Here is a 17,289-nt window from a genome sequence, read left to right as displayed (position 1 = left end):
GGTATTTTGGGTTCTCCAGTTCACTCTGTCTACTAGTTTTTATTGTAGGTTCCCTTTTCGGTGGAAATCTTGGATCTTAGGGATCCTCTATATCTTCTTTCTCCTCTTCTCTTCTTGCCTTGGTCACTTGGCTAGCATGGAGCCACCTCTCGAGATGGAGTATAGGCATATCCTTATGGTTCTCGGCACCACACAAAGTCCGACATTCCTCCTATGCATTGCATGCTTTCATCATCTTTGTACTAGGGCACTTGGGCAAGTGAACAATTTCCCTACAAGGGATACTGTCCAAGTGGCACTTGCTGTATGAGCATTCTTCAGCATGTAGAATTGCATCTCCACCTCACTCTTTTCTTTTTTTCCTTTTTGGGCCTGAGAGGGGGTGTTGAGAAGCCCTTCACCTGCAGTTTGCATTTTTGCGTTTCTGCGTTTTGCGTTTAGAGTTTGCAGCCCCAAAAAGGGGCGCCATCCTAGATTGACTGTGTCTATTTATAGGCCACCCTCTCATTCATTTCTCATTGCCGATTCATTCAGTCTGTCACCTCTTTTCTCTAGCCTCTCCACTACCCTCACACCCCTTCAGGAGGACATTGCGGTTCGTGGTTCATGGCTGTCTTCATCATCTTCCTTGTGCTACGACACCCTTGTTCCCTTGTATCACATTCACTCCATGATTTGGAACTTCGTCATTCCATTCATCAGAGTTTCTTCTCTCCTCTTCTCTTCTCCATGTTTGCCGAGTTCACTTCGTGTTGCTCCCCGCAAACCCTACTGTCTCCCTAGTACCTAATAACTCTTTCTCATAAATTTGGTAAGTCCTTTGAACGACAGAGAGTACTCTACTCTCGTATGCCACCACTGGGCCATTTTGTATTAATACAGCAACAATGCTGTTTCCACATGCATCACACTGCATTACGAATGGCTTAGATAGATCTGGCAAAATAAGTACTAGATCTGTAGTCATTTTCCCCTTCAAACATCTAAACGCTGATTTCTCTTTGTCAGCCCATTGCCATTTGACATTCTTCTTTTCAAGCGCATGTAAAGGAGAAGCTATCTCTGCAAAGTGTCTTACAAATCTTCTGTAGTAAGAGTATAGGCCTAGGAAACTGCGGACATCATGAACGGTTTTCAAGTTTGGCCAAGAGACAATTGCTTCTATCTTTGTAGGATCCATCTTCAGACCATCTTTAGAAACTATGTGTCCAAGGAAGTGAATCTCTTCCAAAAACAATTCACTTTTCTTGCCATTAATGAGCAATCTGTTACGCTTAAGCTCATTAAAGATTATAACTAAGTGTTTTCCATGCTTCTTTTCATTCTTTGAAAAGATAATCATATCATCAAAGAATGTGCCAATGAAACTTCGATAAGGGCGGAAAATTCTATCCATCATCTTGTTAAACATGGAAAGAGCATTGGTCAATCCAAACAGCATGACTAAAAATTCATAGAGATCAAATGTCATTCTAGAAGCAGTCTTATGGATATCCTCTGACTTGATTATGATCTGATGGTACCCACTTTTCAAATCTATCCTGCTAAACATTCTTGCTCCCTGTAATCGATCAAGAATGTCATCTATCCTTGGAATTCGAAACCTATTCTTGATCCTGTTCTTATTCAAGGCTCTATAGTCAATACACATTCACCAAGAACCGTCCTTTTTTTGAATTAGCAACACAGGTGAACAAAACGGAGAACTACTGGGTTGAATTAGTCCCTTCTCTAAAAGCTCATTAACCTGCGTCCTAATCTCTTTCTATTGCGCTGCACTGAGCTTGTACGGTGGCCTATTGGGCGAAGTAGTCCTTGGATTAAGATCTATGGTATGATCTTCAAACCTCTCAAGGGGTAACTCTCCTGGTAACGAATCTGAGAAACAATCACTGAATTTATCCAAGAAAGCCCTTCTACTTTCACCTAGTATAGATACATTACTGTCAACTTCATTAACTTGCTTTGCAAAAGCCAAGTACGCAGAAATATGATTTTTTATTACAGAATTAATTGTAGAAGTAGAAACAATTGGGATAGACTCTCCGTTGAGCTTCACATCTAACACATGAGTCTTGCCTCTTTGAACAAGAGTAATCGTTCTGTTGTAAGTATCCAAGATAGGATGCTTCCTGTGGCACCATGGAATACCCAACAGAACATCATAGCCCACTAAAGGCATAATATGGAACTCCTCTGTGTCCACATAGCTTTGAATGTGCATACGGAGTTTGCCAAGAAGGGGGATGACAGGTTCAATTAGCCTATTCAACTGATCCCATTTCCTCGGGATGTATACGTAGCTTAGCTGCCAATGTCGGTGAGATAAAGTTTGCACGAGCTCCAGGATCAAAGAAAATAAGCACTGTGGAATCTTTGATCTTTTTCCAAGCTCTGCACAATTCTGTAGCATCATTAGGTGATTGATCTCCCACCATATTAGGCACTAAGCCAATGTTGGGCTTCTTTTTACCTGACGCGTCTTTATCCTCTGCATCTTTAGAAGATTGTTGTGGGCACTTAGAAGCAATATGGCTTTTCTGTTCACATATAAAGCATTTCCTAGCCATCATTAAAGCCTTTCTTTTTTCAAATGATTTGCCAAAAAGTGGTCTCTTTTGTCCTTTGCCCTCTTTAAAAGAAGTCCGAGGTTAGTGCTGAAAACTTTTCTTCCATAAAGACTTCTTTGTAAAGCTGGTCTTTTCTAGAAATCTCTTCTTCTTCTTGCTAGGATTCTGCTTAAACTGAGAATCCTTCTTTTTAGTGCCTTTAAAGCTGTCGGCTTTTCCTTTCAACAATGCAGTTGCTACACCAGCACTTTCAATTAACTATACCATGTTTGTAATTGGTCTTGGTACAGTAATCCTCGATGGCTTCGGGAAAACCGCAACTGTACTTTTCAATTTGTTCTGATAGGGGCATTGTCTTAGAAGAACTTACGGGCAAAAGTGCTTCCCAAAATTTCTTATTGTACTCTTCTAAATCCACACAATTTGCCTTGTCCAATTTATGCCATGCAATCATGACATCTGCTTCAAACGTGTTAGTTAACCATGAAGCTGCAAACAACTGTTTAAAATGGACCCAAGTGGCAGGTGCATGTCCTTGCATCAACAATATGTTCCACCACTGCAAAGCACTACCTTTCAAAAAAGTTCTAGCCTTCCGCACCTTAGAAGTCTTTGTAAAATTCCCTCTAGTGTAAGCTGCATCAAACTGTTGTATAAATGTCAAAGCTTTCAGCTTATCTTGCATACCACTGAAGGTTTCAAACTTTAATGCCTGACCACCCTCTTTACAATCTTTAGGCTTTTCACTTTTTGGTGTCAGGTTGTCATAGATAGGTGGCTGTAAAAAGGGGAGTCCCTTAGGCTCATTATTAGCATTAATTTCACTTGTCTTGGCTGCCATATGCCCACTAGGCTAAGAAAAACCAGCTGCTGCATTTTGTGTTCCAGGCATCAAATAAGGACTTTGCAAAGTCTGATAACCGGGCTGTAGACCAATATTAGCATAAAGTGGGTTCATTGCCTCAATAGGCATCATTCCTCGTGGCCCTCTGGGCAAGTATCCTTGATAACTAGTGGGTAATCGAGTCATTGCTTGAAAAACTCACCCACCACCAAAGTAACCAGGATAGGTAGCAAATTCAGGAGGAATAGTTTGTTGTATCACTTGTGCATTACTGCCTTGACCATTCACTCCTTGGTCTTGTGCTTGTGCTTCTTGTTGCAATGGACCTGTCTCCATGTTTGGTGTCTTTTCCACATGCTCACGTATATTAGAGGTTTTGCCTTTTTGAGCGCTCCATGGTATGATGTGATGACTCAGCCTAAGAATCCTCATTATGTGACTTCAAAATTTTTTGCATACGAGGATTCTTTACAAGCTATTCGAAAGAGCCAACCATACTGAGGAGTTGTGCCATAAACAAGTCCTCTTGTTCTTGCCTCTCATCCTGTGGTTCAATCTTGGTTCTAGAAGGTACTGACACCTGCGCACCAATACTCTCTCTTCGATGTTTATGAGCAGAAAAAGAACTCTCTTCTTCATGAGGGAGTTTTCCTTTGCCTTTGTCCATGTGTGCCATCTCTCTAGTCTTGTATCTAGTAAATACTGTATCCAAGAAAAATATTGTAGTCTTTCTCACCTGTAATCTTTGTAAAACTTGTGTGTATGGTCTTTTCACTCAAAATTGTCAGAGCTTTAATTCTTATAGAAAAGAATTTCAATCCCGAGGATGGAACCATGAAACCGGTCTATGACTTACATAAAGCGATAGTTCCTTTAATTAATACTTGGTCTTTTCACATACACACACAAACAGAGACCTCACTTGCTCGCTCAACACCAGATTGGCCTCGAAGTCCGGAGCCCCTTTCGGTATTTCTTTATCAATTAAAAGATGGAAAGTTTCCAAAATGAAATGTTTAAAAGTACAAAACCTGTGAACAGTTGGCTTTTATATGTTCTGAGTAAATTTCAGTTGCATAAGGACTATACAACATATTCAGAACAACATTCCAAGTAGGAAAACACTTACTGTGACCATAACTCAATAATTCAAGTGTAGAATTGTAATTTGCAGAACTCTGTATTTACTGTTTTTCACCTGTTTCTTGACCTATTCTCAGCTTTATTTCATTTCAGATCTGTTGCATACCAATTGGACTACAAATGCTTTGACCCTGGCATCATTCCAATAGTAAAACGGTCCCACAAACAACACTAAATTAGAGCTGAAAACCCTGTTCGTGTGTGGTGTGGTCATCACTTTCTTTAGTTCTTGCATTGGAGAAGCAATCAACTACTCCTGAACCTAGACAGTGAGACTCTTGCCTTAGCAGAAGAGCAAAGAAAACACAGAACTGTACATTTGATTGAATCATCCCATCATCAGAGCATTTCCTTTGAGAATAGAAAGAGAGTGGACTAGAGGGAGCAAGCTCTACCTCCGTACATAAGTCCGAGACTCTAATTTACAACTACTCCTGAACCTAGACAGTGAGGCTCTTGCCTTAGTAGAAGAGCAAAGAAAACACAGAACTGTACATTTGATTGAATCATTCCATCATGCAGAGCATTTCCTTTGAGGATAGAGAGAGAGTGGACTAGAGGGAGCAAGCTCTACTTCCGTACATAGTCAGAGACTCTAATTTACAACAAAAATTAGGGCTTGATAACCACTTCGAGATGTGTGCTCAAAATTGAGGGCCTAAGACTTGAATTTCAACAATTGAAATTGAGGAATTTTAAGGAGATTCAAGAGGCCAGCCAGCCAATATCAAATTTGGGAATTTGTCTTTCAAAGAGTAGAGTGAAGGTCAATCCCGAAGCAAACCAAGGGGCAAATTGATTTAGAGGCTCGTTGGTCAATTTTGGCAATAAGAGGTACTTTGATTAATAGAGAAGACTAGACAGTTCTAGTCCTTCCATTTGCAATGTAAGATAAAGAAATATCACAAGGGACGTCAATTTTGGGGTCAACAAGGTGTTCAATGTACAAGATTAAAGTGGTAAGTGTGCATTGAAATACCGGCCTCCAAAAACGTTTTCTCAGTTTGCATGGGCATTTTTGCGAGGTGGTAGCCTTCTAAACTCATTTTTCAGCATTATCCAGCCATTTAATTAATTTTTAAAATTAAATAATCCTGAAAATTAATTTCAGTCCTTTTATCCTTGCACGAAATCAAATGTGTCCATCCATAATTAAATTGGCTAGGCCATTTGCAATTTGGAGTGGTCCCCAATATGTGTTGTGCCTTAGATTGACATTAATTAATTTTAGTTTTTTTGTCCCTGTCCAAAATTAAATGTACCCATCCATAATTAAATTGGCTAGGCCATTTGCAACCTGGAGTGGTTCCCAATCTCTGTTGACCCTTAGACTGGCATTGATTAATTAATCAATGCTAGTTCGTAGTGTCACCAATGACACTTATTGGCCAAACCATTGCCCTAGGGTACAATCTGATACCAACTGACCAACAGAACCTAGTTAGCATAACTTATCACAACTTTTGCCTTTGACACCATTGCATCCTCGGTGTCCTTGGCTTGGTACCATGAAATAAGCGCCATATGCATCATATGTGCTAAACAACCTTGCACATTTGATTAATAACTTTAGCAAATGTTATCAACAAGATTAAACATCTCAACATTTTATGTCCCTGTGTGATAGACCTCCCCTTTGAAGTCCTTGCAATTGTCCTCGATTGCATTGCATTGTGCCAAAGAAAAAGTATATTACATTGAAATTTCTATAAGGTATCATAATCACAACATTGCATACTTAAGTATTGCGATGCTTTATACCTTCACATTGCTGCAATTCCGACTTAACTAATATGATCAAGTCGACTAGCCCCTTGTGTATCTCATATGCTAGGAGCACTAGATGCATTAGGAAACATTTTTGTTTGTATACTTTGGACCATTGCAATGCGATTATGCACAGGAATTTTCATACTACCAGCCATACTGAGATACATTTTCCCATACATTGCATGCATTACTACATGTATTTTTCCTCATGACCAATACTATACATGTGAGAGTGAGCTGTAGCTAGAGGAGTGAGCAGGTGAGTGAGAGAGACAGGGAGAGAGAAAGAGAGTACGATATGATTTTGGGTGTACCAACTATGTGTTTGTACACAAATAATAAAATGTATTCATACTTAGGGCACGTAAGGGTGCATTCACATGTACAATTAAATAATACACGATGGAGGTGAATTAAAAGGCCTCTATACCCCAACAACCTCCCACTTAAAGGTCCGAAGTGAACCTTTAACCAACTCCCACTAGTCATATGCAATGCTCATGCTGAGCCTTGCTTAGACTTTTAGTGAGAACATTTGCAGGGTTGTCCTGTGTTTTGATCTTGATCAATGTGATTAGACCATCTTCTAGAATCTGTCTGATAAAGTGATATCGCACATCTATATGCTTTATGCGTGAATGATACATGGCATTCTTAGCCAGATACACATCACTCTAACTATTACATCCCAACATTGGAGTACCTATAGACATGATGAGATCCTCTGCAAGTCTGCTCAACCATATAGCTTCTTTAGAAGCTTGAATAGCTGCTATGTATTCGGCTTTAGTAGTACTCGGTGCTATGATGTTCTACAACTTGGAACACCAAGAAACACCTCCACCAGCAACTGTAAAGTCATACTTGCTAGTCGGCTGCGAGTGTCCAAGTCACCTGCTATATTTGCATCACAATAACCTTGCAAACTAAGTGCACCTTGCCCATAGCAAAGACACTTTCTTTGTGTACCCTTTAGGTATTAAAGAATACACTTAACAACCTCCCAATGTGTTTTGCCAGGATTTGACATAAACTTGCTGACAACTCCCACTACATGAGCAATGTCTAGACGAGTAGTAACCATAGCATACATAAGAGAGCCACAAGCTGATGCATAAGGGACTCCCTTCATAGCACTCACTTCCACGTCATCTTTTGGGCTATTGGCTTTACTAAACTTAAGATATGGAGATAAGGGCACCCCAAAAGGCTTAGCTTGAGCCATATTAAATCTGTCCATCAATTTACTTTTCTTGAGATAAGAAAAGCAATTTCTGCGTTCTATCCGTGCGAATCCTATGCTTTGCATTCCCCAAGTCTTTCATGGAGAAAGCCGATTTCAGTTGAGCTTGGAGAGCATCCAAACTAGTCTTTCGTTTCCAAGCTAGCAACATATCATCCAAATACAAAACAAGTATGATGGGGCTGCCATCTGTATCCTTTTTCATGTATAAACAATGATCTGCATAACTGTGTGTAAACCCATGAGAGAGCATAAACGTGTCAAACTTTTTGTACCACTGCCGTGGTGCTTGGTTCAGCCTTACAAGCTGTGTTTTAGTTTACATACCAATTGCTCTTTTCCAGGAACTACAAAGCCCTCGGGTTGTTTTATGTAGATTTCCTTATGAATGTCACCATGTAGAAAAGTTGTTTTCACATTCATTTGGTACAGCTCTAAGTCCAATACAGTAGTGAGAGCAAAAAGCACACATAGAGTGGTCATCTTCACAACAGTTGAGACGACCTCTTGGAAGTCAATCCCTTCCTTCTGTGCATACCCTTTGGCAACCAGTCTTGCCTTGTACTTGGGTTTCCCATCAACTGTCTTTACTTTGTAAACCCATTTGTTTGGAAGAGGCTTTCTTTCTTTGGGCAATGACACAAGATCCCAAGTATCATTAGCATACATAGATTTAATCTCTTCCTACATAGCTAGCTTCCACTTACTACTGAATTTGCATGACTTGGCCTCTTTATATGTAAGTAGCTCATCCTCATCTGTAAGCATCACATAGTGCAAAGAGGGATCATATCTATGTGGCTGTCTTCTTAGGTGTGTAGACTTGTGTACCCAATGATCTACATTCTCAGGAATTGGGTCTACATCTAGAGGTATGTTATTTTCAGCATTTATTGGCTGCTGTAAGCCATTTTCAGCATGCTGTTCATGCTGTACAGCACCTTGATTTTCATTACCAGCACCTGCATTTTCATAATCAGCAAGTCTATCTTGCTGTCCATGACCTCCTTGTGCTTCTATTTGCTGTCTATCATCATCTGGCTAAAAAATAACCGGTTGATCATCAGTTTCAGCCAGTGGTACAACATTTTCAATCGCAAGTAGGGGTAACTAAGAGTATTAATAAAAGAGTAAGAGTAGAAACCCAAAAAAGAGTTAAATCATGATACGATGTATTTATAAAATTTCAGCTCTTGTGGCTCTCTCAATTCAAAGATATACAAGTTTAAGGGAGAGCAAGTGATGAAACAAATGGTCAACCAGGGTAACCTTGGTAAATATATCGAGAAGGTTGGCCAAGCTATCAACTACTGCAAGTGTGTGGAATTCTTGCGAACTCTCGATGTGAACATGAATTGTGGCACCGTGATAGTGAGATAGGGAGGAGCGATTGCAGAGTAGAAGTGGAGTTGAGCCTTGAAATGGCAGAAAAAGCTCTAGGGCTGGTCAACAAACCCGAGAGCGGCCCACAAGAGATGTTTACAATGTGCTAAGCATGGACAAGGCCAAGGCCAATTTGCCAGACCAAACCTCCTCAGGGATGCCATTATTTAAGGACGTGTTTGGAGAGTGGTTGCAAATGTGAACCGCGGTTTTAAGTGCCTTTCCCTAAAATTCATGAGGGAGATTAGCAGTGGATAGCATGCACAACACTCTTTTACACAAAGTCCTATTATATCTTTCAACCACCCCATTTGAAGAAGGGTTGTAAGGAGTTATAAGCTCCCTCTTGATTCCATGCACGTCACAGAAGGACTTAAACTCAGTAGATGTGAACTTACCCCCATTATCAGTTCTCAAGCATTTCAACTTTCTACTTGTCTGACTGGTCACAAATGCATGAAAAGTTTTAAAAACAGCAAACACTTCACTTTTCTTTTTCAACAGATAAACCCAAATCTTCTTGGAATAATTATAAATAAAAGAGACAAAATATGTAGCACCACCCAATTATTTCATGGGCATACTACATACATCAGAATGCACTAAGTCCAAGACATTGGACTTATGGGAGACACTAGAGTAAAATGAATTTTTCATTTGCTTTCCAAACTAATAGTCATTACAAAAATCAAGTTTAGAGTCTTTTCCATCAATCCTCTTCAAAGAGGTAAGGACATTAAGTCTTTTCTGGCTCATATGGCCTAATCTCTTATGCCACAACTCTAAATGACAGCCAATTTTAGCAACTGCAAGAAACTTGCCATTTAAAGCTTTACAGTGCAAACAATACAAAGTACCCTTCTTGATTTCTTTTGCAATAAGCATGGAACCCTTTTTCAATTTCCACAAACCACCACCAAACAATGTAGTGTAACCATGCAAGTCAAGCTGTCCAACAGATGATAAACTTTTCTTGATGCCAGACACATGTCTGACATCTTTCAACACAAGCTCTTGGCCATTATCCAAAGAAAAGTGTACAATGCCAATCCCATCAATACTGCAAGTATGGTTATTTCCAAGATACATTTTTAAGCAAAACACTCCAAGCAAGGAGTTACACGGGAAGAGGCATGAGAGTCTACAATCGAAGTCTGAGTGACACCATCATCAATTGACAAAAGTGCATCAATCACATCAGCCTTGGTAATCTACATATCTTGCATGTGACATACAAGGGCATCATAATCAACTGCATATAATACATCAGCCTCTGTATCCGAGAGCTTCTCCATGACTACACAAGAGGCCACATTGGCCTTTTCCTTGCCTTTGACTGCCTCAGATACATCTGTCTTATCCTCTTTCTTCTTTTTGTCTCTTGCATTCTTCTTTCTCTCTTGTTCCTTCTTGTAGTACTTGCAATCAGGCTCCTTGTGGCCCTTCTGATCACACTGATAGCAAGTAATATCACTCATTTCCTTTCCTTTGCTCTTGCTTCTGCTTCTCTGTCCAGCATTTGCATTTTTCTTTTCAGCCCTACCTCTAATATTGTAAGCTGAGTTGTTGCCTTCTCCACTAGATTTACGTCTAATTTGTTCATTCAAGATTGAACCCCTCACACCATCATATGAGAGATTGGGGTTATTGCTGAGAGAAACCACCAAGGTCTCCCAAGAACTAGGCAGTGTCATGATCAGAAAGATCGCCCTCAACTTATCATCAAAATCCAAATTGGCATCCTTTAAAACGCCATTAAATGCACGCAAGTGGTGAGCTGCTGGCTTGGACTCATCCAATCGCATATTCACCAACTTGCGCATTAAATGCACCTGATTAACAGGTATGGTGATCTCATAGGTAGTTTTCAACTTCTCCCATATTGCATAACCAGTATCTAAGCCCTTAATGTTTGTCAAAATGTCATTAGTGACACCCATCTTTATATAAGCCATAGCCTTTTTGTTAACTCTGGCCCAATCTGCATTAGACATTTGTGTTGGTTTATCTTCCTAGAAAGCATCCTCACAATCCTTTAAGAACAATATGCCCTGGTTACGGTCTTTCCAAAGGTCAAAGCTATGACCATCAAACCGTTCAATTTCCATCAAACTCTTCATGTCAGAACTGGAAGAAGTTGCAGCCAGTTTTATCACGAACACAAGAGTAAATGCACTGCACTGCAAGAGCACAAGCTGAACCAGCAAATACACTGCTGTTCTTGCCCAAACAGAAATAAATAGCTGCTGTTTTTACATAAACCAGCCACCACATTGTCAAAACTGCAGAAATTTACCAAAATCTGCACAAAATCCCAAAATTCCAGGTCGAATAGTGCATAAATGTCAGCCAATCTGACCCAATTGAGCAAAATTTCATCAGTATATGAAATTTTACTTAGATAAGCAAAATTCCGACAAATTTGGCAAAATCCCCAATTTAATAGAGGTTAACATACGCAATGTTGGCAATTTTTGACACGAATGTCACTGCCAAGCATAAACAAGATCAATTTTGGGAAAAGCCCCAAATTTTCTGGCTCAAATTTGCACAAGTCTCAGATGTGTGCTTCCATGTGTGAAACCCCGTTAGAGGAAGGGGATGGGAGAAATTAGAGAAATTTCTGATTTAAAAATGAACTCGGGGGGGGGGGGGGGGGTGTTCCGTTGACCCACTGTCATGATTGACAACCTGTTGGCATCCGTCGTGCATGCGCCTATCTCACACCCATCCATTGCGTGCGCTTGTGGTCCTTGTCGCCTGGTCGCTATGCACGTTGGTTCCACGCCTGGTCATTGTCCGCTGGTCCTCAACGTCACGGTGCCTCCCTGGTTGCTCCGAATTCCTGCAGCCGTTTGGTCACCTGTTGCCCACGTGCGCTTGCTAAGACCTAATGTTGGTTGTCAGCCATGCTCCGGTCATTTGCCACACGTGGTTCCCAGTGTCTGGCTATGCATTGCCAAACTTACCACGTTTTGTTTCAATATCATGCCAACATTGTTATACACGAGGTTATGCATATTACCAGCCATACTCGGATACATTGGGCCTTCTGAAACACTCATTGTTTGTTGCATATGATAAGGAGTTGTGTCATGCATCCTCTACGATCCTTGACCCACCATAGCATTGAAACTAGTGCCACCACCAAAGTACCTTGGCTGCCCCATCATTGCATGCATGCCTTGCTGTCCAAAAAACATTGGATTGGTAGTGGTGTAGCATATGCATCAATTTCCCCGTTAGCATCATTTACTTATGCTTACTGTCCACATTTAGAACATCATGTTGCTAAGCTCTCGAAGACGATTTTCTTTTCTTGCCTTTGGTGCCTTTCTTTAAGGGGTTCAAAAAGTACATGAACTAAGGATCATTTGCCAATTGCACGAACATTTTAATTGCTGTCCTCGGCTGATCTTTGAACTGGTCATCAAATTCCTCTTCCTCTTGTTGGCCATCAGCTTCTAAAGTCCTAGAAGGACCCGCATTTTGGTCTAAACCAACATTATCAACTTGCTGTCCATGCTGCGTGGCTTGTCTAAGATCATGCATTGCATTTTCCCCAACACACACACCATTTTCAGACTGAGAGGCATCATCCTTGCTTGGTCCCATGTCACAATTTGAAGATATTCTTGATGTAGTACTCAGTTGAATACTATTTCAGGACTAGAGCAAAGCTTTTGACATTCAATCAGATGCCTAGGGTCCATCAATTTGAGGGAATTCATGATATCCCAGCAATGGAACCATGAAACTAGCCCTCCTCCTTGGATAAGGTGGTGTATAACTTGATTAAGCACTAATTACAACAAATATAAATTTCACATAAACTGAAAATGCACACTTGACCAACGTTCCTTGCAGTATTTCTTTTACTTTTGTTGCAAATAGATGGAGCACAACTTGGATCCTCCGACCTCCTTTGCTAATCCAAGTACCTCTTGTTGTCAAAATTAACCAGCAAGTCTCCAAACCAATTTGCCCCTTGGTTTGCTTGGGGATTGTTTTTCACCTTGCTTCTTGGAATACAAATTCAGCCCTAAATCTGATATTGCTTCGCTTGCCTCTTGAATCTCCCTGAAATTGCTGAATTTCAGTTGTTGGAATTCAAGTTCCAGGCTCTCAATTCTGAGTAGGCATCCTGAAGTGGTTATCAAATCCTAATTTTTGTTGTAAATTAGGGTTTACAGTAGAGATTGATTGAAATCTCTCTCTTGGATGGCTAAATTGTTGGAAAATGTTGAGATAACTCGAGAGATAGTTGGGGGATGAGAGAGAATGTTGTAGAGAGAAATTATAGTATCATTACAGGAAACATTGAAATGCTATTGTTGGATGCTCAAACAACCATGGAAGCATTCATCTATATCTTAGGACCACCAGAAAGATTGCTGCCTTCTTCTCTTTGCTATCATCTACACCAGGAGGACCTTGGGCTGTTGTCACCTGCTCTTGGCGGGCTCCAAACTGCTATGACATATTGTAGGATTGATCCTTGGTGGTTGCAAATCACATTAGTAATCTAATAGCCTTTTTTTCTCTCATTATGCTAGAGAGACTTCCACCAATCCCTAAAAACGTTTTCTTGACTTGCATGGGCAAGCTTTGCTAAGTGGTAGATTTCTAATCCCATTTTTCAACATTATCTAGCTTATTAACTTAATATTTTGAATATTAGTTTTAAAAATTTATTAGTACTCAAAACATCAATTTGACATGCCAAAAATAAAATTGGCCAAGCAAATTCGTTTTCCAAGTATCCTTGAGTAGTTATTGACCCTTAGATTTGTATTACTTAATTAATTAATGCCTATTTTCTAATGTTACCATATATATTAATTAATGCCTAGTCTCTAATGTTACTACTTATATTAGTGGCTAATAAATCGGTTTAGGCACCTAGTACTTGTTAGGCATAACTTTTTATAATTGTTTCCTAGTACCACCTAGTATCACCTAGTGCCACCTAGTACTTTTGCCTAGTAGCATCTTTTACATTAGGTATCACCTAGTATCTATCACACATAACTTATTACAACTTTTGCTTTTCGTACCATTTGATATCTCAGGGTCTTGAGTTCCATATTGGGAAATAATTGACATGTAGCTCATGTGTGCAAGTCACAATTAGGTACACGTCAAGTCACATTTGCACATTTGATTAACTTTTCATCAAATGCTAAGCAAATCAATAAAAATTCGCGTCCTCCTGGCACTCTACTGAGATCAACATGTAGTTTTAGGCTATTATGGATTGTAAGGTTCTTATGTTACCGGCTCTTCCTTCAGATCATAGGCTCGATGGGGAGAATTAATGTATTTAGTGAGTAATGATGCTTGCTATCCTAGAGTCCTTGATTTGGTAGAGCTTGTGATCGAGGCTATATATCGTCTTACAACATGTGATGCCTCCAAGCTTTCTTTAGATGACAAAGATGAGTTGCTCAAGATACAGGTACATTAGGATAATCTGAATGCCCACGACTATTCTTTCCTCTGTCTATCTTATACTCTAGTTGTTATTGCTCACATCAAGCATTTGATTGTGGCTCAAGAGATATGGCTAGAGTAGGATCAAATGTACAATCAGATGACTGTTATGAAGCAAGTGTCTTTGGAGTTTTAGATGCTAACTTTGAGTCCGAACAAGTCTCTTTCTATGCAGGAGTATGTCAATAAGCTTTGGCAATTGCAGATGTAGGTCTGGAAAGTAGGGAATGTTGGGAATAAAGGGCCATCGTGCCTTTTATATGTGCACGGGTGTGAACACACCATTAGCACATTGTACTTTCATACATATATCTATCTAAAAACCTAAAGTGGTACACTCGTCATTGTACTGAAAAAACGTGTTCACTCTCTACTCTCCTCTCTCGCACTCTCTTTCTCTCTCTCACTGCGCGTAACGATTGTCTGCCTCGATCTCCGTGCCTAATCAATTCCTACAAACTGGTATCAGAGCTGAGGTTGAGGCGTTTGTGCCTCTCGGAGTTCGAACAGGAAAGGTGAGCAGGAGTCACCGACGTGACGCGCAGGCAGTGGGCAGCGGTAGGTAGCAGTCAGTCGCAACGAGCCTAAATGATTGGTGGAGACTAGGCAACAACGGGAGCAGTAGTCTACTGGTTCAGACTGACGACCAGTGGGCGTGACGGATTGCAGCTGACGTTCGACCATCGGGCAGTACATGTGCGGCTGACGTTCGACCATCGGGCAGTACATGTGCGACTTCTGTAGGCGACGTTGCAAACTGGTGACGACCAGCAGTCAGGTTGCGTGTAACAGGCGGTGTGATGGTCGGGCTGCATGAGGACAAGCCGTCACGCTACGCGACTGCAGCGGGTGCTGACGAACGCGACCAGCCAGCGGGGTTCCAGGCTCACGGCGACGCTTGGTGGGTCAATGGACCCGTCAGAACTTTTCAAAATTTTTTTTTTTTTTTTGGTTTTTTTTTGGTGGGAAAATTGCTTATACCCATTGACAGGGTTTCGTGCGTGTAAGCACAAAATCTCAAATTTGTGCAATTTTGGCCTAGAAAGTTGGGGCTTCGCTAGATTGAGCATTGTTTGTGAAAAATTGAGGCATTTGCATTGGAACTGCAGACATTGCGCACATTCGAATTGGGGATTTCACCAAAATTGTTGAAATTTTGCTCATTTGAGTGAAATTTCTCAACATTTGGCCTAGAATTTTGGGGCTTTTCCAGATTTGGGAAATTTGATGCAGGACAAGCAAATTTGTCTCAGAAATTGCGGGAATTTGTGACATTTTGTCCTCGACATTTGGGGCTTTTCATGTACATGCACAAATTGGGCTGAAATTAATCCAATTTCTCGATATTGAGGCACATTGGACCCTGTGCAATTTGGGGCTTTTGTGATTTGGGCAAAATTTGTGTAGCATTTGGTCATTTTATGTACATGCAGGTTGAATTCTGCGCAATTTGGACATCAACACTTGGTAAAATTTGGGGCTTTTGCTGAAATTGCTTTATTTTGGCAAAATTGGACAGTCCTATGCATGACAGAGGAAATGCAGGTGTGTGTTTGACGCTTTGAGCACAAAATTTTGGGGCTTTTGACCGTTCGTGTCAAATTTTATGCTCGTAGGTACATGTACAACAGAAATTGCAGCTGAAATTTTGGGATTTCTCATGTAATGTGATGCACATGCCCTTGGAACAGCTGTAATCAGTTGGATAATGTTGTAGCACTTGTTTTGGCGCTTCTGAAAATTTAATTACAGATCTGAAATCTGTACTTCTGCGTGGTCATTTTGCTGATTGGTACTCGTTTGTACCTTGGTCACTCGGGTGATAGTTTGGGCCTGCATTGACTGGTTTTTTGGTCACATTTGGGCTGAAAATCATGGCTGGCAGCAATGAAGCAATAATCTAATGCACATAAAGAACCTTGAAGGCGCACACAATTTTGCAGTTTGGCAAAAGCAATGCTACAATATCCTGTTACAAAAGAAGCAGGCAAAGCCGATCAAAACCAAAGGGGCAAAGCCTGCGGACATGGATCACGATGATTGGGATGAGTTGAATGAGCTTGCACGCTCAACCATAGAGCTATCAATTTCTGATGCCTTATTGTCACGTGGCAAAGATGTTGAATGCCATCATTGTGGCAATAAGGGTCACTTTAAACGTGACTGCTACAAATGGAAGAAAGAGAAAGGAAAAGGCAAGAAGATAGATGATTGCAAGGAAGAAAAAAAGGACAATCAGCCTAAGAAGAGCAGTGTAAAAATTGAAGAGGTGAATGTAGTCACTCATGACAGTGACAGTGGGAGTGATGTACTCTTTGTCTCTTCACATTTTGGTGCACATGCTTTACTTGTAGATACAGATAATGACATGCATACCTGGATTCTTGATTCATGTGCTTCCTTTCATGTCACCCCTCATCGTGAGTGGTTTTCCGCCTATACAGTGTGTCAACATGGTGTTGTCCATCTTGGGGATAACTATGCATGTGAGATTGCAGGTATTGGCAGTGTGCAGTTACAGTTTCAGCATGGCTTTGTCTTTACACTTCAGCATGTACGGCATGTACCTCAGCTCAAAAAGAGCTTGATTAGCACAGGGCAGCTAGATGATGATGGTTTTTATACCACCTTTGGTGATGGAAAATGGAATATTTGTAAGGGATCTAGGGTTATTGCCAGAGGTTACAAGAGTGATACTCTGTATCCACTTCATGTATCTAGTGTGTGTGACCATGTTGTTGCCATGGCTGAGTAGCCAAGCGTTTCTTTGTGGCATGGCCGGTTGGGACACATGAGTCAAACAGGAATGAAAGTGCTTTCTCATTTGGGTTACTTGCCTTGTT

The 17,289-nt window shown here is 40.6% G+C and overlaps 1 protein-coding gene and 1 pseudogene across 1 annotated transcript in view; one reads left to right on the top strand and one right to left on the bottom strand.

Annotated features, from left to right (window-relative positions):
* TIC21 (translocon at inner membrane of chloroplasts 21) overlaps positions 1–17,289 on the top strand; it is an 87,196-nt gene that overhangs the window by 48,644 nt on the left and 21,263 nt on the right. The window lies entirely within an intron of this gene.
* On the bottom strand, positions 3,424–4,081 carry LOC148026131 (uncharacterized; annotated as a pseudogene).

The sequence above is a fragment of the Lygodium microphyllum genome, chromosome 14, assembly GCF_053477565.2.
Source record: "Lygodium microphyllum isolate KBCC chromosome 14, Lygodium_microphyllum_v1.1.10, whole genome shotgun sequence".
In the NCBI taxonomy this organism is placed as follows: domain Eukaryota; kingdom Viridiplantae; phylum Streptophyta; class Polypodiopsida; order Schizaeales; family Lygodiaceae; genus Lygodium; species Lygodium microphyllum.
The sequence above is the reverse complement of the archived record's forward strand: the minus strand, read 5'-3'. Positions and strand labels throughout refer to the sequence as shown.